The 22,709-nt window shown below is 37.1% G+C and overlaps 1 long non-coding RNA gene across 1 annotated transcript; it reads right to left on the bottom strand.

Moving 5' to 3' along the window:
* Positions 1 to 1,529: 1,529 nt before the first annotated feature.
* On the bottom strand, positions 1,530 to 22,201 carry LOC129510995 (uncharacterized). The gene is made up of 6 exons (XR_008664729.1): positions 20,920 to 22,201; positions 16,803 to 16,860; positions 15,213 to 15,311; positions 11,410 to 11,578; positions 6,044 to 6,097; positions 1,530 to 3,246 (listed from the first exon to the last, which is right to left on the bottom strand). It is a non-coding gene; the product is annotated as an uncharacterized LOC129510995 (long non-coding RNA).
* Between the last annotated feature and the right edge of the window lie 508 nt (positions 22,202 to 22,709).

Here is a 22,709-nt window from a genome sequence, read left to right as displayed (position 1 = left end):
ACCTTTACGCTCCTCTATAATATGAGGCTATGAGTTGTTCTTACTTTATAGGATTATGAATCTAACCCCATCATTGCTTTTCTAGTAAACATGTAAAAATGATGATCAGTTCTTCTTATTAAGAAAAAAATCACTGCTGTTCTAATACTTTACTCTTCTGAAAAATCAAATAAAAAAAAGAATGCAAAGGTCCCCCTTTGTCTGTGGTTTCACTTGCCATGGTTTCTGTTACCTGCGCTCAACTGCAGTCTGAAAGCAGATGATCCTCCTCCTGGCGATATCAGGAGGTCAATGGTAGCCTATTGTCACATGGTCTATGTCATTCACTTCACATGATCTCATCATATGGGGCTTTTATCATCTGAGATCATCACAAGGAGAGGAAAGGTGAGTACAGTACGATAAGATATTTTGACAGAGAGAGACTACATTTCCATGACTCTTCTTATAATACATTGTTACTATTCAGCTTTTAATTACTTATTGTTGGGCAGCCCTGGTGGCTCAGCGGTTTAGCGCTGCCTTCAGTCCAGGGTGTGATCCTGGAGACCCGGGATCGAGTCCCACGTCAGGCTCCCTGCATGGAGCCTGCTTCTCCCTCTGCCTGTGTCTCTGCCTCTCTTTCTCTCTGTGTGTCTCTCATAAATAAATAAATAAATAAATAAATAAATAAATAAATAAATTATTAATAATAATTACTTATTGTTGTAATCTCTTACTGTGTCTAATTTATAAGTTAAATTTTATCATAGGTATGTGTGTACATGAAAAAAACATAGCATATGTAGAGTTCAGTATATCATAGTCTCAGGCATTCAGAGGGGGGTTTTGGAATGTATCCCCTATGGAAAAGGCATTGTAATATACTACCAATTAGGCCCAATCTTTTCTCAGAGATTCAAGAGATATGTAAAATAGATTATATAAGAGAACTCAGAAGATAATTCATCCAGTCAAGCCTGCAGAAATCTTACTAAACTCTGAACATGCAGAGTCTACTAAAACCTAGCCAAGATCTGAAATGGAAACACTGCCATTGGAGTTTTGCCCTTGGCTAATGTATCTTTCCATTCTAATGATACTCTGCTTTACCTGGCTCATACGAATTACTTCAACTCTCTCAAACAGCATGCCTGAATTTTTTTTTAATTTTTATTTATTTATGATAGTCACACACACACACAGAGAGAGAGAGAGAGAGAGAGAGAGAGAGGCAGAGACATAGGCAGAGGGAGAAGCAGGCTCCATGCACCAGGAGCCTGATGTGGGATTCGATCCTGGGTCTCCAGGATCGCGCCCTGGGCCAAAGGCAGGCGCCAAACCGCTGCGTCACCCAGGGATCCCCCATGCCTGAATTTATAGTGACCTGTTAGCTACCTGTAGTGACCTCAGGTACTTCACAGTTAACCTTCTCTTAAGCAAACCTCTTTACATTTTAAGCCCAACCAATAGCAAGTTCTATCAATAATGTTCCATAAAGGTCTCTCAAATATGAATCCTCTTCTCCATCTTCTTTCCAAGGCTGAGAACATTTCTTTCTTGCACTGCTTTACTTACTACCAGTGTCTAATTCTCTGTGTGCTATTATAAATAACTTACAGCAAAACAAATACTCACAAACCACCCTCTGCTTTAAAATTCCCTTTATTTATGCTCTATTGCCTATAGAATCAGTCCAACGTCCTTAGGTCAGAGGACCTAAAATTCAGTTTTCAGAATCTTACTCCTACCCATCCCTTCTTTCTATAAACATCCTGAAAGCATTCTGAATTCCACATCTCTGCACATGCCAATGTGTCATTGCATATGCTGTTCCCTTCACTTATTTTACTGTTTTCATATTCTTTGCCTCATTAACTCCTAATTATCTTTTAAGTCTGAGATCAGACACCATCCCTGTGATGTCCTTTCCTGACTCTTTCGAGCAGCATATGTCCTTTCCCCTTCTGTGCTCTATAATATCTCACTTAACTCTGCCTAAATATGATTGATCCCAAATATCTTTCTCACCCAAAAGACAGAGGGTTCCTTAAGAAATCAGACTCACTAGACTGTGATGAGGGTCTTAAAAAGTGCTAGTGGAAACAAGAACTCAGACTATAGATGAATGAATGAAGTATTAAATGCATAGATGTTTCATTAAATGTGGATTGAAAAATGGAGCTTCATCCTTATGGAAAATCTTCATTGAAGCAGAAATTTTTTTCTTCTCCCATATACAGCATCAATGTGACTTGGAAGAGCCATGAAACGTCTGGGATTGATCTTGAGTTTAATTGTTGAGTTAAAGAGGAAAAAAAAACTGTACTGCTCAGACGTTGGTATTGACGTAAATATAAAATTAAAGGAAGGAAATGTGGTATAAGTCTATTTGTGACCGTCTCTAGTGCATAATGCTTTAATATGAATGGTGAAACTTGGACATGTCAGATCATGGGGAAAAGGGGAAAAGTCCCTTGTGAACTTTGTTCTCAATATGTACTTTGCTTTTAGACAATGAAGATTGAACGAAGGATTCTAAGATGATGGGAAATCTGTTTGGAAACATTTTCTTTCCCTGAAATTCCAGATTAATCACATTTTAAGGAAGCTAAATTACTTAATAAAAAGTGATCCTTACTGAGATGATTAAAAATTCGCCATTCATGATGCTCTGGGACGATGGCAGAATAGGAAGCACCAGGAATCTGTCCTCACACCTAGACAACACTACACTGGAAGAATCCGTCGGATGTAACTCTTTTTGAACTATGAACTCTATGGAAAGCTTGCAACTTCCAAAGGAAGGCATGGACAGTCTATTTCAGCTCTTAGCACAGTAGCAGCCCCCCATACCTACTCCCTGCTGCATGGCAGGAATTGAACATATTCCCAGAGAAGCTTACACACAGTTGGTGGAAGCCAAGTTGGGCAAAATGGACCCTGTCCTCCAAATATTAGGGATCTGTGTTCTGACCTCTGGTTGCTGCTGATGATCATACAGATGCAGACAAAGAGGTAGCAGTCATTATAGTTTTACTTATCCCCATTACTGCAAGTACCTCCCCCTCTGGCTGATATGACTTCCAGCAGACTTAAAGGGCCACTTCCCCTTTCCCGTCTCCTCCTCCTCTTCCTCCTCTTCTTTTCTTCTTCTTTTCTTCTTCTTTTCTTCTTCTTCTTCTTCTTCTTCTTCTTCTTCTTCTTCTTCTTTTCATTTTCCCCTTTTTGGGATCCAGACATTAAAGACTAGGACATTCAAAATTACTGCAAATATAGGAGATAATAGAAATTAACCACACATGCCCAGCAAAAGACCCAGAAAAGACCTGAGATGACTTTATGTTTAACTCTCAGGCTGATACTAAAAGCTAGTATCATTATAACTTTTTAGTCTACAGAAATCAAACAGAAATAAAACAACAAAACCCAGAAAATCTTGGAAAAGGAAGAACAGCCTGATTTCCCATGTTTTCACATTTTTAGGTTCAAATTTCCAGTTTTCAACAAAAAAAATCATAAGGCATATAAAGAGATAGGAACTTATGGCCCATTCCAAGGAAATAAATAAATCAACAGAAGTGTCACTACAAAAGAACTGATGGCAGATATACTAGGCAGACTTTTAAATAGCCATCTTAAAGATACTCAAAGAACTAAAGAAGATTTGGAGAAAATGTAAAAAAAAAAAAAAAAAAAAAAGGAAATATCAACAAAGAGAAAACCTAAAAAGAAATTCTTTAGCTGAGAAGTACATAATCAAAATGTTTTTTTTTGGAATTCAAAGGCAAATCTGAGTAAGCAGAAGAAAGAATCACCACCCTTAAAGCTAAAATAGTGAAAATTATTAAGTCTGAGAAAGAAGAAGAAAAAAGATTGAAGAAAATTGAATAGAGCTTAAGGGAAATACAGCACATTATCAAGTGGACCGACATACACATTATGGGAGTCCCAGAAAGAGAAGAGACAGTTATATGGGCAGGAGAATATATAAAGAAACAATGCTTAAAAAATCCCCAAATTTGATGAAATATATGAATATGAACATCCAAGAAGCTCAACAAACCCTGAATAAGATGTACTCAAAGAGGCTCATATTGAGACATAATAAAATTTTAGAAAGACAAAGACAGAGGGAATCTTGAGAGCACAAGAGAGAGACAGGGGATCTTCATTAAGATTTCTCTCCAGAAGTTTGACGGCCACAGGCAGTGTACTGATATATTCAAAGTGCTAAAAGAAAACAACTGTCGATCAAGAATCCTACATCAGGCAAAATTGTCCTTTGAAAGTGAGGGAGACATTAAGATATTCAGGATAAACAAAAGGTGAAGGAGTTCATTACCTCTAGACCTGCCCTGCAAGAAATGTTCAAAGGAGTCTGCCAAGATGAAATGACAAGATACCACATAGTAACTCAAAGCCATATGGCAAAATAAAGATCTCAATAAGGGAAAATACAAGGGAAATTATAAAAGCTTGTAATCTTTTAACAACAACAAGCTTGTGGAGTTTGTAACTTCACTTTATTTTCTGCATGATTGGTGAGACTAATACATTTTTAAAAAAACAATCATTAATGCAAAAGCTAGTATCATTACAACTTTAGTTTATAACTCCTAATTTTGATTTCTATATAATTTAGGAGACTGATACATTCAAAAGAATTATTAGGTTATATTTTGGGACACACAATGTATAAAGATATAATTTTGTGACATCAACAACCTACATGGGAAGGGAAGTAGCTATAAGGAGCAGAGTTTCTGTATGTTATTGAAAGTAATCTGGTATAAATTCAAAATAGTGTACTTTAACCTTAGAATGTTAAGTATAATCCCCCAAGGTAACCACAAGGAATACAGCTATAGAACATAAACAAACAAACAAACAAAAATTTAAACCAAAAAAAAAATCAACTAAACACAAAAGAAAGCAGTAATATAGAAAATGCAGGACAAGAAGAGTTATAAACATAGAGAAAACAAAAAGGAAAATGACAGAAGCCTCTCCTTATTAGTGATTACTAATGTAAATGAATAATCTCTCCAATCAGAAGACAGAGATTAGAAGAATAGATAAAATCACACATTCCATTACATGTATATTCAGTTTATATAATATTCACCTTAGAACCAAAGAAATAGACCAAAAGTGAAAAGAAGGACAAAGATACTCCATGCAAATAATAACCAAAGAGAGCAGGGATGATTGTATTAATATCAGATAAACAGACTTTAAATCGCAAAAGATTATGAGACAAAGAAAGGCGTTATATACTTTTTAATCCTCAATACAGCAAGAAGACACAACGGTTATAATTGTTTATGCAACTGATGATATATCATGAAAATATATGATGCAAAAACTGACAAAATCGAGGAGAGAAATACACAATTCTACAATAATATAGACTTTGATCCTCCATTCTCAGTAATGGATAGAACAACCAGACTAAGGATGACTAAAGAGACATTGATAATACCAACTAGATAAATAAACCAACTAGATAGACATACAAAGAAAAGACTACAAAACAACAATAGCATAACACATTCTTCTCAAGGGTACATAGGACATTTGCCAGGATAGAGCATGTTAGGCCACAAATTAAGTCTCAATAGATATAGAAAGATAGATATCATACTAATTAACTTTTCCCATCACCTTGGAAGTTACAAATCATTAACAGAAGTAAAACTGGAAATTTCATAATTCTGTGGATATTAAGCAATGCATTCTTTTTTAAAAGATTTTATTCATTTCTTTGTTTGTTTAGAGATAGAGAGCATGAGTAGAGGAGGGGCAAAAGGAGAAGGAAAGTGAAAAGCAGACTCCCCTCTGAGCAGAGAGCCTGTTATGAGGCTTGACATGGGAGCTTGATCTGGGATTCCAGGATTCTCTCTCTCTCTCTCTCTCTCTCTCTCTCTCTCTCTCTCTCCCAACTAAATAAAAATAAAATCTTAAAAAAAAGAAGTAAGAAGGCTGTAATTGATTTACTCCCTCCAGCTGCAAGACGGGCTAAGGACAAGCTCTTATGTTACTTCTCTTACATTTCACTTACCATTGCTAGGGATGCTGCAGGCTGATGTGTTCACCTCAGATCCTCTTCAGAAAACTGAAAATTATGAATAGGGCCACCATGAGAAAGAAAAGAGGACACACCATGGGCCATTATTACTAAAATAGACACACATAAGTCATGGTCATCACCAAAAGAAGTTTTCTGGGATTGCTACTCAAGACTGCTGATGTTACAAACCAACTTTCCTCAACTGTGACCACATGCTAGAATGGCCTGGTAAGCTAAAAAAAACAAGACAAAACAAACAAAAAACTCAGACTCCACCCCCTAGAGATTCAGATTCAATTGGTCTGAAGTAGACTTGGATATTTTGTGGTTCTTTTGTTTTTGTTTTTATGTTTTATTACTTCCTAAATGACTATAATGTGATCTGGAGCTTAGGGCCACTTTTACAAAAAGAAAATTTCCAAACTATGCTGCATGCTTATTTGTTGCTAAAATAGCTAATTATGACTACAACTTCTCTTTCCTTGAAATCCAGGGGCATTTTCTGAATGCTTTCATCTCATTCATCTGACAGCAAAAACAAAAACTATTTGTTTCTAACACACATTTGAGGTACTCTGTAACAACTTTTACATCTTATTTTATTTCATTTTAGCCATGACCTTATAGGGAGCTCAAGTTAGCCTGAATCCAATGTCATTGATCCAAAGTCTAAAATCATACCTTTTTCACTGCACTTCACAAAAGGCATTTTAGTATCTTGTCTACAGTTGGTATCAAGTTATTTGAATGGAATGAAAGTTAGGGAATATTAAGGCTTTAACAATCTCAACCTTTTTTCCTGCATTCATGGAAGAACACTTCCTTATTCCAGAGACAGAAAAACCTTTCCACTGCTATTGTTTTTCTCATGTCTGCTATGAGTGAACCTTCTGGCAATACTACTTACTCAGCTTTTGAGAAGATACAGTGAGGATGTACCTATCTTCCTAAATCCTTACATCTTATTTTAATAGACTGTTAACATTCTTAGTTGTCATCATAGCAAAGCTTTAAGATTTCTTCTATTTTCATAATCAAAGCACCTCATGAAGCACTTGAGTGAATGACGGGATTTCCCAAAGACAAGTTCAGGCACTTCTGATAATAGTCCCAGAATAGAGATGTTGGAATGAACAAGTGGAAAGAATCCTGGAGTTGCATTTGGAACATACAGACTACAACTGATTTGGAATGCTTTCAAGCCGTGTGACCTTAAGCAGATCATTTAACACTTATGAGTCCCAATGTCTTTGGAGATGGTAGTTTCTGCCCCAGTTAGACCACAAAGAGATAAAGAGAGCACATAAGAGGCCCTCTTTGGCGGCATATTTTTTACTTTTGAAAAGCACAGTACAAGGGGATATTTTTCCTCCCCTTCCTCCTGTCACTGGTCTCCATCCCTCTCTGCAAGGTCCTGGGACTTTCTAAGCACCAGCAGAGCTGACTCAGCTCTGTGGCAGCAGAAGATTCCAAGTGGCTGAATAAAGCACCCAATGCAGACAGGCAGAGGTCAGAAATCAGCCAGGGATAAAGGAACCAGGAAAGATAGAGATACGATAGGGTAAAAGAATCAGAGAAAGGTAATGCATGCCTCCACTATGCTTTCTAGAATTTCTTTTGCAAATTAGTAAAAGTATTTATTTCTCATAAGGATATATACTTGATTCTAAGTTTCCTTTATAGAGTAATCAAGGACTTCTAAGAAGTAACAGAGATAAGGCTAATCAAAAAAGCTAAAATAGGAATAGGAAGCTCATTTGAAAAAAACAACCATATTGGTAGAGAAAATCAACACTTGATCCCCAGATGCTGAAAACACATGACCAATTACAACCAACAAAACAGCACTAGGAACAGAAGGAAGGGAGACAGCGTCAGGGGGCCTAAGACACTTATGGACTTTTCTCAGACTTGCTGGAAAGGAAAGTAGATGAGGTAAAGTAAAATGAATGTTTCTAACACACGATCAGAAAACAGCATGAGCCCAGGGAAGCTTCTTACATGTCGCTTAATTCTGCACATTAAATTAGCTTCTTGGCGACTATAACTCTTGGTCAAGAGCTGTACTATTGTTATCTCAAATAATTTTCAGTACATTTCACAAGATGATTACTATTTCATGCCTTCCCACCATCATCTGCAGATTGGAAAATAGAGATGCAGAGAGGCAAAGCATCAAAGTGCACTGAGTCTAACAGGTTGTTTGTTTACACTTTATTATCCTTTCTTCCCTTAGAATCAAAGATTTGCCTTGGTTTAATAATTAACCATAGAAGACTGCACTTTTCTTTTAGTGAGCAAATAGTAAAGGAAAAGATTGAAAAATTCCCTCTCTATCTCCTTGGTTTCAAGTAAGTAAAAAAACTGGGGGAATTTTATGGCCCTATCTAAACTATTCTTATAGCCAGGAAATCGTAAAAATTAAATTTCCAGTGTAAAAAAGCAAGTTTCTAAATTAATAATAGAAAAGTTGTAATTACTAGTAAGGAAATATTGTTTTATTAGAAGATATCAAATGGCAGTATATTTAGTCAATTAATATGTATGTCACAGAATTATTTTAGAATCCATGTTTATTTGGAAGAAGTATGACGCCTTTAACAAAAATACTTTTATTTTGCAGTAAGTATAAAAATAAAAATGTAAATGAGTAGTTTATGTAATTTCTAATGCTAAAATAGCACTGAATTATATCACTGGTGATCTTGACAATCTTAATTAAGAAGTCACTTAATGATCATGTTAACAAATCTGGCATATTATTTTAGTCAGATTGACACTACTCAAGACACAAGCATAACTGATGTTCCTTCAATAAGATGCAGAGTAGAATCTGTGAAGGAACATCTGATGCCTATGATAAAATTAAGGTCAAGGACTTGGTAAAATATGTTATAAACTGTAACAGATGTTCCCAGATGAAATCACATTTCTATTAAAAACTATACAGATGCTCAGTCGATAGAACCCAGAATCTCAGAATTGTAGAACCAGAGAAGGATTTTTAGAGACTAGCCATTCCCATCATTTTAAAGCAGAGGGATTGACACACAAATGTTAAAGTGGGGAGCACAACATTCCACAGTTGGTTATGTGTCTGGACTAGAACTTAAGTCCTTTCTACCATTCCAGACTGTATGTCATTATGACAAACGAAGGGACATTTTAATATCTTACTTAAAAACATATTTAGGGTAAATTGTGTTGTGTGGTAAAATTAGGTACAGGAATATTAACAACATAGACCATTGCATCTTTTGGACCTTTCCTGATTCCTGCTCCTGGATATTGCCCAGCCTTATATTGACTCTTAAAGTGCAAATCCCAGGAATCTACCATTCTCCAGGCATTATAAAGATGCCAAACTAATATTAAATCTGCAATGCATTTTTAAAATTTCAGTAGTACTCTTAGGGATCAACAAATATTAGCACCACACTAAATTGTGGGTGGTACCTCCTTAAATTCACATGATGAATAAACACTTTCTCAGTTGATCTTTCACAAGATTTAATATTATCCAGAGTTTGGATGCTAATACTAAACTTCTGTGAATCACAAAAGGGTTGGCAACAAATGGGCAAATACTTAACACTACTGAAATAAAAAAAGCACTACAGTGAATCTCACATGCTTTCTTTCATAGATAAATCAAGTCGACAGTGGAGCAACACATTTAGAGGGAAAAAAAAACACACTTAGATGCTTATAATTTATCACTTGTGATTTTTAAGACCTTATCATAGACTGTGAACTATAAAATATGAATTCTATTATAATCTCTTTTTTATTGTGTCAGGAGGGATTCTGACCCCAGATTTTCACTGACCAACTGGGATAGATTTTGCAGAACATAAACACCAATAAAATGAGGAGAAAAGACTGACTTTAATCCCATTAATAAAGATCCAAAACTAATCATCTCTTCCCATTTCAACCAATGGCAGAACTAGCCATTGTTGCCATAACCTATAAGTTAATATGGACTCCTTACTTGTACCCATTCCCCACCTCAAAAAATAAAAAATCATTCAACTGTATTAAGACTACATCTCACTATCTTAAATTTACTTCAGTGGCTCTCAAATGTATGGCTATCAGAATCCCCTGGGGGAAATTTGTATTGTTAAAAATATAAAAGCCCACAAGCTCCCCTACTTCAAGAAGCCTGTGCCTCTGTGGGCATTATTAGCTGTCCATGTGATGATGATGTGTAACAAATTTGAGAAATGTTACTTTAGTGTATGCTCTTAATATTCCTCTCCTGATATTTGCATTTGCTTCTTAATTGTTCTTGCTTCTTTCTGTACCAATCCACTCTTCAGTTAGTCAACAAAGTTGAAAAATTCCAAGCTTAAAATATATATATATATACTAATGGCTGCTTATCACACTTAAGAGTAAGTCTGGATTTGTTTTGCATTTAAGGCCCTTTAAGATTTGGTTTTTGCTGTCTTCTCTAGCCTCATTTATCATCATCACTCCATCTGAGGTGCACATTCCCCTAATGCACAATGCCTACCTGGAGTCCAGGCCATTTATAATCATTCCCATACTCATTCAAAAATTATCTATTGAGGGAAGCCCAGGTGACTCAGTGGTTTAGCATTGCCTTCCACCTAGGGCATGACCTGGAGACCCAGGACCAAGTCCCACGTCAGGCTCCCTGCATGGTGCCTGCTTCTCCCTCTACCTGTGTCTCTGCCCCTCTCTCTGTCTCTGTGTCTCTCATGAATAAATAAATAAAAATATTTTTTAAAAAAATTATCTATTGAGCTCCTACCTTCAGTGCAGCACTGGATTTAATACTATGGGTCAAGCGGTAAAGAAATGGAAATCGTATCAGTTCTCAAAAGGGGAAAAATATGTAAGTGAATGTATTTAACTTTGTTAGAATTGTGATAGATGCTGCAAAAAGTAGTGGATTATTATGTCAGGATTTTCAGAGGTAGCTTCCTCAAGCAAGTGCTTTTTTGAGCTAATGCTTGAAGATTTTACAGAAAATAAATGGCAGGAGGTTCAGAGGGGCCTTTAAAGGTAGGGAAGAGATTACAAAGATCCAGTGGTGAGAGGAGAACTACATTTTCAAGGACTTAAGAGAAGGTCATACAGCGATCCACCTTATTTGTGGGGATACTTTCCAAGACTCCTGGTGGATGCCTGAAACTGCAGATAGTACTAACCCTAAGTATAATATATTTTTTCCTGTAATACATACCTAGGATGAATTTGTAAAGTAGGCACAGTAAGAGATTAACATCAATAGCTAATAATAAAATAGACCAATTATAACAATGTAATGTAATAAAGATTATGTGAATGTGGTCTTTCAGAATATCTTCTTGTACTGTACTCACCCTTGCTCTTCTCGTGATGATGTGAGATGATAAAAATGCCTATTTGATGAGATGAAGTGAGGTGCACGACCTAGGCAATGTGATGTAGTGTTAGCAACTATTGACCTTCTGAGGACACGTCAGGAGGACTCTCTACTTCTGGATGACAGTGAACCTGAGGTAACTGAAACTGGAAAGCAAAACGAAGATAAGGGGGTGACTGCTGTAGACATTAAGACAAAAAAGAGAAAATGTGGGTAGCCAGACGTAAAGTTGGTGATGGTGCAGAAACCAGTTCATATAAGTATTTGTCAGCCATAGTTGCTTTTTTTTTTTTAATTCTGAGGAAAATTGAGAGTTTCAAGGAGAAAATTGTCTTAGATTTGCATCTGAAAAGAACATTATGACCACAATGTAGAGGATGGATTAGAAGATGGGAAGCATGGGCCATATACCTCTTTATAGAAGCCCATTGCAGCAGTCCAGGAGAAAACAGATGCTGCTGGAGAAAGCTCTAAACACCAGAACTGCTTCATGGCGTGCTTTACTCTCCACTCAAAGGACCATCTTTTTCCCATATCATCTTTTGGTTTCATCTGCAAGGCCTAGATTATATTGGGTTTTCTTATCATTGGCCATTTACTCTTGCTACATTTTATTTTATTTTATTTTTTTTTTATATTTTAATTTATTTTATTTTTATTTTATATTTTATTTATTTATTTATTTATTTATTTATTTATTTTAGAGAGAGATAGCATATGTGCACAGAGAGAGAGAGAGAGAGAGAGAGAGAGAGAGAGAGAATCCTAAGCAGGCTCCATGCCCAGCGTGGAGCCAGATTCAGGGCTTGATCTCATGACCCTGACATCATGACCTGAGCTGAAGCTCAGATGCTTAATCCACTGAGCTACCCAGGCTCCCTGACTCTTGCTACATATTAAATATTAATTTATACATCTCTCTCCTACACTGAAATACAAATTATTAAGAGCAGGAGCAATATTCTATCTTATCTCCACTGCCCAACCAATTCTATGTTTCATTAAATGTTTGAATGAATTGCCCGTAAATTGACCAGTCATGTGATGTTGAACAAGTAACTTAACCACTGTAGACCTCAATTTCAACACTTAATAAGTAATCTCATCTCCTCACCCACTGGAAGCCCTTGGAGTTAGCTACCAGCAGGTAAATATCTTTTTCTTGGAACTGAGGGTATGTGGAAAATCAAACAGGCAGATTCCAAAGGATAGATTTAACTGAAAAAGATTTTGTAAGGGGGATTTTAGAGCTATTTAGGTAGAATTCAGAGTCCAACAAGAATATGAACCACCCAGGAACTCTGATATTAGGAAGCCTCTACCACTCCTACACATGGAAAGATAAGGGGAAGGAATAGTGCTAATGAAGCCTCCTGAGAAACAGAGCTATGGGTGTGGGTCTGTTCAACAGAAGTTGTGGCCATAAGGCAACTACCACCAGGACTATGGCCAGGCAAGGAGTGAGCTGGTGGCAGGAGGAATCTAGTACACCAGTCTAGCTCTTCTCTCAGCCATCAATACATTTCTACAGCTTCTTGAAGGACTGAGGCCATTTGAGAGCCAGAGGGCAAGGAAATCCAGGTGATTATGTTTCTGAGGTTAATCTTTCAGGCCACTGAGCATGAAATAGAAAAAGGAAGGGTGGATATAGTGATGCAAGTAGAGAGAAATCAGAACAGAAAGGTTTCCACAAGAAAACCATGGAGATTCAATTTAGTAAAACAAAGGAGTCTAATAAAGCCTTCTAAATGGTGCTGTAGGCCAAATATGAGAAAAAATAAGAACATGGAGTACTCAGAAAGGGGATTACAGAACCATGGGAATAATGGCAAAAATTATGTAAACGGGCCAAGGGGAGGACAATATGGGCAAATGTTCAGGCCTGAATTTTTTGCTATCTTTCACATTTATGTCTACATCTGTGTTTGAAGGACAGCAATAAACTTTCCAATCAGGAAATCAAGTGATCTCAATATTCACATCAATTTATATAATGTTATTACAGCTGCAATAAAATACCTTTTCACTATCTAGAATTTAGACACTCTTGTCTTGCATACTCTATTTAATTTGATTTAAATTATTGAAAACTCCATGACCTGGGAGTGTAAAACTCAATGCATTGAGTATATCCAATATCAATGGAAAGTTTCTTCATATTAACACACATAATTACTACTCATCTCCAAAGAACCTGTGTGCTAGATAGGGAGTAGAGGCTCTCCAGATCTCATCCAGTCCTAGTATCAAAAGTGCACAGGAAGATGCTATAATCCACAATATACTGGAAAAAGCCTGAGGCTCAAAGAGGAGGTAACACATCCCATGTGACACAGAAAGTGGAAAGACTGGGACTCACATTCAGGTCTTTTAGTCTGGAGCTTTCATTCATTCCTTAATGTGCTAGGAGCTTCACGAAGCAGTGGAGCTGCCTATAGTTGGGGCTAAAGAAGTTGTTGATGATTTCCATGTTTAGATACAGGAGTACTAAAGGGAATTTCCTTTCTTTTCTAATTAATTGAGAAAAACATATGAGAAGAGATGGAAATTTTGAGTTAATTGGTTCAGGGAAATGAGTTAGCTTGATTAAGCAAGAGTACATGATAGCCAATAAATGCTTATTACAGAGAGAAATGAACCTCATCTAGAGTCCTGGGGAGCATCAGCAGGCTGGGCCTGAAAAGCATGGTTTCAGCAGGATGGAATGATTGAAGGAGAGATTGCAAAAAGAGATATTCAGCCATGAGAAATTGTTTGTGGGAAAATAGGCTTTGCAAGTTTGCCTTCCTGGCAAACATCACATATTTCTTTACATCACCCATCTCCTTGCTTTATTGACTCATTCAGTTTCTTTAATTCCAAAAGAAAATTTGATTTCTTTCTACATTCCATGCATACTTCTAGGTCCTGGGCATATAAAGTCAAAGTGACACATTCTTTCCCCTCATAGGAGTTTTATATCCAGTGGGAGACACAGGGCCATAAACCAGCAAGTGCAATTTCATATGATTGTGTTAAAATAGCTGCTGAGGATGCTTCAGAGACACAGAGAAAGAATATTTTCATTGCTAAGAAGTCAGAAGGAGTCCTTTTCAAGAGCTTGGTCTTGAAGAATGGGAATTAAATGGGTAGAGAAAAAAATCTAAAGGTTTTAAGAAAACTATACTTGTGAAATTCTTGAAGACAGAGGCAGAGCTTGTAGGACCAGAGTAGAGGATACATGTGGGACTGGAATGCAAGATGAGCCAAAAGAAGCAGGCAGGTGCCATGCTACATGAAGGAGCTTGGATAGCAAGTTAGGGAATTTGAAAGGAACCACAAAGCTCTGGGAAGTCACAAAAAAATTTAAATCAGCAGAGTGATAAAATCTTATACAAGGTTAGAAGAGATCATACGGGATGCAATGTGGGGTGGACAGAGGAAGGAAGAGGTACAGGCAGGAGGCATGGAGACCAATTGGAAGCTTGGTTCCAAACCTGAGTGACTGTGCAAGTGGTTGTGAGGTTACTGACATGAGGAACATAGAGTGAAGAGTGGACTGGATTGGAGAAAAGAAGTTTCCAATCTAATTATTTCCCAATGACAAATTCTCATCATCCCTTCTTTAACATAATAATGAGAAGAGGAAATATATATAATTGATAAGAATGGATTAGAATATACTTGTGCTTATTTTCTGGCCCTGATCTGAACACCGGCTTCCAGGGAACTGTGTTTATTATAAATTCACAGAAGAGGGAGACATGAATTAAGAGGGATCCTGATGGGCAATGGTCTCACCCCGTTTTCTCCAGTCTCCACTCCTCAGGATTTCAAAAGACAGGAAGGCATCTCTTCACAGTGACTCCATGGTGACCTTTGAGGGTGAAACCCAAGCCTCTGTTAAGGATAAATGAATTCACTGAGAATATGGTTTTTACTTCTGAGCACTTACCTTTTGCCAAGTAGTGTCTGTTATGCCAAGGTTCACATTAGCAGGCAGCGTGAAGGAGGGAAAAGCAACTCAACCACCACTTTGGAATGGATTTTTTACCTGCCTCATTGCAGATAAGGGACATTATTGATCTGATTAGGGTGGTTCAATTAGCAGAGCAAACAGATTCCTAGACTGGAGAAAAGGCTAAATGACTTTTGCCTTTGACCTAGAGAAATTACCTAGGCAACCAGTACTTCAGTTTTTCTGTCTCCTAATTGAGCCCGGTAAGTGGTACACTATCCAAATGAGTGGGTCTCGAACCCAGCTGATTTTGATGTGGTTTGGGAACCACTGCTCTACATATAAAGACTGTAGAGAGCTTTGCAAAACAGATCTATCTCATTTGGGCTCCCTCCTCCAAAATGGGGTAAGGAGGCTGCCTGTGAAAAACAATGTGAGATCCAAGTAAAATGTACCACATCTCAGTAAATGAATGCTAGTGATTTGAAGAAATGTAACACTGCTGTAGTAAATAATGCTTGATGACAAAAATATTTGGTTATTTTACAGTATTGCTCAAGCGAGGAAATAGCACTAATTATAACACTTTCTTTTCATTCTGTGTAACAAGCAGGATTCTCTGGTGCAAACATAAGATGCCAATTCTATAATTTAAGGAGAAAATAAAAATATGGGTGGTTATGGGGGTGGCTCATGTGAATGAAGGGTAGGATGAGAAGGAAGCTGCATGGAGACATGAAACATTTGACTCTAGGGACCTGGGTGGTAGGAACCAACAGAATTCTTTCCCAGGGGACAGCTGAAAAAAGTGAAGTTCTCACCAAATCAAGCACTTTTAAAAATAATGTTCAGGGTGGAATGAGCCGGCATGAAAAGGAGAGTTGTTTAAGAAGAGGGAAAGCTTCTTTAGAACTTTTGAGAAGCAGCTATTCAAAATACATTTTAGTTCTTTATTTTTTTTTAAAGTTTCAGGTTTTTTTTTAATTTTATTTATGATAGTCACAGAGAGAGAGAGGTAGAGGCAGAGACATAGGCAGAGGGAGAAGCAGGCTCCATGCACCGGGAGCCCGACGTGGGATTCAATCCCGGGTCTCCAGGATCGCGCCCTGGGCCAAAGGCAGGCGCCAAACCGTTGTGCCACCCCCAGGGATCCCACATTTTTGTTCTTTAGTGAGTGTCAATCCCTTGATGAATTATACTCATTTAAAACTGGAAACAGCCCAACAAATATTCTTTTTTTTTCTAAACTGGTTTTAATTGTTTTTTTAATAATAAATTTATTTTTTATTGGTGTTCAATTTGCTAACATACAGAATAACATCCAGTGCTCATCCCATCAAGTGCCCACCTCAGTGCCCGCCACCCAGTCACCCCCACCCCCCGCCCTCCTCCCCTTCTACCACCCCAATAAATATTCTGTATAAAGAACATACCTTAGAGGAAGACAGCATGAGAGAAAATAATAATTGTTTTTAAACCTGGCTGTGCTGCCTTGAGATCCAGCAAAGTAATGCAAAAAAAAAAAAAATAGGTTAAGTTGTGCAATGATAAACTTAAGAAGGCTGACAAGTCACAAGAGGTCATGGGAGGAAAGCAGGGAGGAGGAGAAGGAGGAGGAAGAGGAAGAAGAGGAAATCTACCTTCAAAGTGGTAAAATAAAACAATTTCAGCGGAATTTATAATGAACTGAAAATTCGTTCCTTTCCAGGTGTGTCAAATTTTCTTAAAATAAATACCCTTTCAAGGATTGTGAATGATATCCTGCCCAATGGATAATTTTCCTTAACTGCTATTTAGCTCAACAAAATTTTTAGATGATTCAGATGCTACTCTAATATTAATTGTCACAGGATGAAATCTAGAAGTCTCGATGATGTAATGATAGAGTTTATAGGACTGATGGTATGCAATGAAGTATGCCATTTTTCTAATGCCACAGTAGAGGCAAAAAGTCGTTTTCATTTTGAGAACTTTTGCTCAGTCTTACATATATTATCAATGTAGCTTTAGGCAAGCATTTTGATGTTTTTAAGGCTCCATCTCAACATACAAAAGGAGATGGTTAGGGACGCCTGGGTGGCTCAGCAGTTGAACATCTGCCTTCACGCAGGGTATGATCCCAGGGTCCTGGGATCAAGTCCCATATTAGGCTCCCTGAGGGGAGCCTACTTCTCCCTCTGCCTATGTCTCTGCCTCTCTCTCTCTGTGTCTCTCATGAATAAATAAATTAAATCCAAAAAAAAAAGGAGATGGTTAACTCACAACAAACCCTGCCTATCTCACAGGAACATGAAGTACGTAAGGCAAAATCATTGGTGGTAAAATCACTGCAAACCCTTATGAATTTGAGGGTTACTCAAATTAGCTCCAGAAGCGGGGACCGAGGGGGCAAAGATGGTTTACATCTCGAACGGACAAGTGTTGGACAGCCGGAGTCAGTCCCCATGGAGATTATCTTTGATAACAGACTTCTTCTGGCGAATAGCAGAGTTCGTGGTTTTGTTTTTTAAAACTCTGCTTCAGCAAGATGTGAAAAAAGAGAAGAGGCTATGGAAACTCCTCTGATTCCAGATATGATGATGGAATATATCTGGACATATTATTTAAGAGTAAAAAAATGGTAGTAGATCTCTTGACTAGAGGCCAGAAAAGCCGTAAGTAACAGAATTCACATTCATCACAACCATTTGGAGCAATATTTCACAAACTGGAGTGACAGTTTTGAAGAGTTAACCCCAAAGTGCTAAGTTTATATTGTAACTCTTAAAAGGAAAGTAATTTGTGTCTGTAATATATGTTATCTCCATAAACCATTTCTTTTTTAAGATTGTGTGAACAGCACTAAGAAAAGCTGCAGTGGCAACACCACCTTTGATGTGACAGAGAATGAACATAATTAATATTGCATACAAATACAATCTCAAAGTATTAGATAGTGAGCTCACTGCTTAATTGTTCCGAAAATGATAGGGTATACTCCTTTTAGGCTACATCCCCGAGAATTTTTTTTAATTGCCCTTTAATAGAAATCATGCTTTATTTTTAGTCTAGAGAAAACAAAGTCTGTGGGAACCACCTTCTTCCACCCATGTCTTGGCAGTGGGAACTAGTGTCTCAGATCAAGACTATTTACCCATCCCCATGGCAACAATGTGTTCCTTCCTGCATAAATCCTAATATCATAGGACCCAATGGTTCTTTAGTATGGCATTTCAACCCCAAAATAACTATATTGATGTGAATATAAATGCTCTAAATAGAACTTTTTTAAAAAATTAAAATATTGCTATGATGCTAGAAAGTCTGATGTAGCCTTTTCACCAGATCTTTGTTTTGGAATAAAATGTCTGCCATTTCTGAGTATGGACACCGGGTCTTCAAAGGAGTTGGACCTTTTAATCTGTTATTTGGCAGAACATTATGTGGACTCTAGCAATGTTGGGGTTGGAGCTCTGAATAATGTCCCTACATCCATGTAGCCACAATCCACGAAGACATTGCCTGTGGGTTGCCTTGGTTTAGGGGTCATTACCCTCTTGTTTGCCAGGCTCCACAAGAAATTAAATCCCTAAAACCTTCATCTACCCTAAGACCTGGTCATTTTCCAGGTTGCTAGATGTACTAAAACACACTGGCAAAGATTCCAAATAGCAAAAAAGATTGAGTTGTACCCATAAATTGCTTTGGGATCCTCAAAAGAAAAATGCTGTCCAAATACCAATAAGTGGTATTAACTATTTTGTCTCATGGTCAGACCTGACACTTAAGCCTACACACACATTTTAATAAAAGTAGTGTTCCACTACTTGTACTTCCTTCCATACAAATACATTATAATTTTTGTTTGAGAGAGTGTAGGTGGTGGCACAGATATTCTATTTCCCTCTGACAGCTTCCCCTCCAGTGTTTCAAATTTATTAACACTCAGCAGGTGAAATTAAAATACTTTTTATACTTTGAACCATTCCCTTGTAAGATCTCCTATGATTGTTAAATCAGGGTTGAGTGAGCTGCAACTGGATGTGTCATTCATTGATTTTTTTTTTTTAGTAGAGATTTAACATTTCTATGCATTTTAACACCCTCTTTTGGTAATGAAAGCGTTGGGAGCCAACTCTTTCTCTGTTCTCTCTTGAAGGCCTGCTGTTCTTTCTCATTTTTCAAGAGCTTCATGAACAAATAAAGTAACTTGGCATTGTCATGAAAAGGAATGTTTCAGTACTCTGGTCCCACTGATTGTACTCCATATAATTTGCTCCTGCCCTTTGCATTATAAAAGCAACCAGATGAAAAAGAGTGTTGTACATCTAAGCATAGACAAAAGAGTCCAATAAGTAGAAAGGCTGTCCAGGCTCCAGCTTGACTCCCAAGATTCTAAAATAAGTGCACTTTTTTCTTTTTTTAATGAAATTGTCTAATGAGAATGCTAGTTGGAAAGGACTAGCTGAAGAAACAAGTGAATTTTAATCTCATTGAGGTCAAGAGCTCTATTTTATTCAAGTTTGTATTTCATGTGGTTAGTGGCCCATTAAGGCCTTACACAGATACAGGAACACAAGAAAGTAAAGATTTATTAATCATCAAGTGGTCATTTTTGCAATATAAATGGAAGAAAGATTTTTATTTAAAAAAATATATTGTTAAGATATCCTAAACAAAGCACCAAGCATAAGTTTGAGGACTATTTCTTTTTTAAAAACATTTTATTTATTTATTTGAGAGAGAGAGAGGAGAGAGAGAGAGTTCCCCCTCCATGCAGGGGGAAAGGGAAAGGCAGAGGGAGAGGGAGAAGCAGACTCTCCACTGATCAGGGACCCTTATGCAGGGCTCAATCCCAGGACCCTGCGATCGTGACCTGAGCCAAAGGCACACTTAACTGACTGAGCCACCCAGGTACCCCAAGATTGGGGAATATTTCTTATGTAGTTATGTTCCTGTCTTTATGTGTTTGTGATATATCTGTGTGTGACACATAAAGTATGACTATAAAATAATGAGACCTAAAGAGACACGTATCTTGGACAATACACTTGTGTTGAAGCGAAGTTTCATTAAATGAGGTATGCTAAGATACTGCTCAAACTCAAGTGGTATCTAAATATGAAATGTTGCAATTATAGATTATTCAACAGCACATCATTATCGATCCGCTCCTTTGGTCTATATCAATAAAATAATAATGTTGTCAGGGACCAGGAAGAATGAAATGTCTCTGCCCGTAGCTATACAAGTCCAGAAAACAGAGCACAACTGACATAAAAATTGATGGCAGGCTGTAGAGGCAATGCATATCCAAGACCATTTAATGATGAAGCATTCTTACCTGTCCGATACACAATTTGGCTTTGGAATATATTCTTTTTTTTTCCAAAGGAGCCTTTTTATCATTCTAATTTCAAATCATGACAGCTCAGAAGCTGTCATTAAGAATAAGAATAAACCGAAGAACTTTTTTCCTCCTCCACAGACAGGATTGCAATCTATGGATGTATTGTGAATGTGGCAGCAGAAAAAGACATGAAACAAGTCAGGTCCTCAATAACTCCATACCTGGAGCCACTAGTGATTGTGTTTGCACTCATTCTCAGCTGCGATCACTCAGTCTCACAGTTGGACAGCACCTCTCATTCAAAATAAACCTTCTGTTCTTGATTGCTCCATATCACGTTGCTGCCATTTCCAGCTGTTTCTCGATCAGAATACATTGCTTTAAGATCTGCCTCTTTATGTCCTCAAAGCAAATGAACAAGCACAGGAATATTTTAAAACATTTTATTACACTTACCAATGTTATTTGACTCTGTAACAAGTGAAAAACAAATTACAATAAGGAATGCTGTTTTTGAAGAACTGCAATTTCCATTTGCCTGTATTTGTGGATAAGAAATTTGGGGCTTTTGGACCAGAGACTCCCTCTGTTCATCATGGTTGAAATTTTACATGCAGGATGAAAAGACTGGAGAAAAGCAGAGTAATTTACTGAACTTGTTGCCTTCAGAAAACAATCTCGTGGTAGTTCTAAAGTACCTCATATAAAATAAGCTCAGGTTTGGAGAAATATAGATATATATTTCCATGTAATATCTGTGCATTTTCCTAAACGCTTGCCATGCCTTTTTACCATGTTAATGAATAGCTTAGATGATGAACATGCTTTATAGGCTCTGCTGGCTACTGTGTGAGCCTCTGGACATGGTTAGTTCCTAAGAAATGCTTAGTAACATGCACTTTTGCAAAGTCTCTTAACTTTTTGGAACAATGGCCAAGGGTGTTTGGAGAAATGCTTTCCTGTCTTTACAGACTCACAATCACCACTGAGTTCTTCCAAGTTTGTACCAACCTTACTGACCTTGCTCAGTCTGGCTCCAACTAGCCTGGGGGACAGAATGATTCCTCATTCACCAGTGCCTTTAAATTACCTTCTTTTGCAAAAATGTTCTCTGGGGTCCAAGTAGGATGTTGAGAAAGAATGCTATGGCATTCCAACATTTTCTCTTTACTCAAGCATCCAACAATTACAATCAAAATACGTTGAAATCGCTTACCTTTATTTCAGCTCATCTCATCAAACTCTGTCTACAGCTCAATGAAACATATGAAAAGACAAAACAGCACAAAAAACTTCTTCATTGTACGTTAATGTCTCTACTTGTCCTGTAGAGATAAGTCCATGGACGTGATCATGCTTAACTGGGCTGTCTACATAGAAGATAGGATAAGATAGGATAGACTTTAAATGATGCACTACTACAATTCATAAAGTCTTTTAAACACTGATTTTTTTTATAGTCAGTATCTGATGACAAAAAAAAACCCACAAATAACAGCAAAACCTGAGTAGATTAATGACCTTAATATTTTTTAAAATTTATTTATTTAGAAATTTATTTAGAAATTATTTAGAAATTTATTTAGAAAACTTTAGGAATTTATTTGCTTAGAAATAGAATATTATAATAGGTACTATAGATTATATAGTACATACTAGGCTCAGTGCCTGAATCTAGGAATATTCTAATCCACTTTCAAAGTAGAATCTACAGTTTCAATAGAGAACAAAAATAATTGAATACAGTTCCATTTTGTTTTGCTTTGTTTTTACTTTTTAAGTGAAATATAGAACTAAACTCTCAAGTAACTATGGCTATCCCAACTTGCTTGCTTTCTCCTGGAGGGAAGTCCTTATGTTCCACATAACGTCAAAAGAGTATCATTGGACACCTATGATGAGCTTGAGATACTAAAGCCCAGAAGGAATATGAGACCAGTTTGGGCTTTCTATTCTGTTGTTCAAAGGCTCATAATTGAAAGACAAAAAAAAAATCTGCTTGCAATTTTTT

Source organism: Nyctereutes procyonoides, unplaced genomic scaffold (genome assembly GCF_905146905.1).
Source record: "Nyctereutes procyonoides isolate TBG_1078 unplaced genomic scaffold, NYPRO_anot_genome, whole genome shotgun sequence".
NCBI lineage: Eukaryota > Metazoa > Chordata > Mammalia > Carnivora > Canidae > Nyctereutes > Nyctereutes procyonoides.
This window is presented reverse-complemented; position numbering and strand designations above follow the sequence as displayed.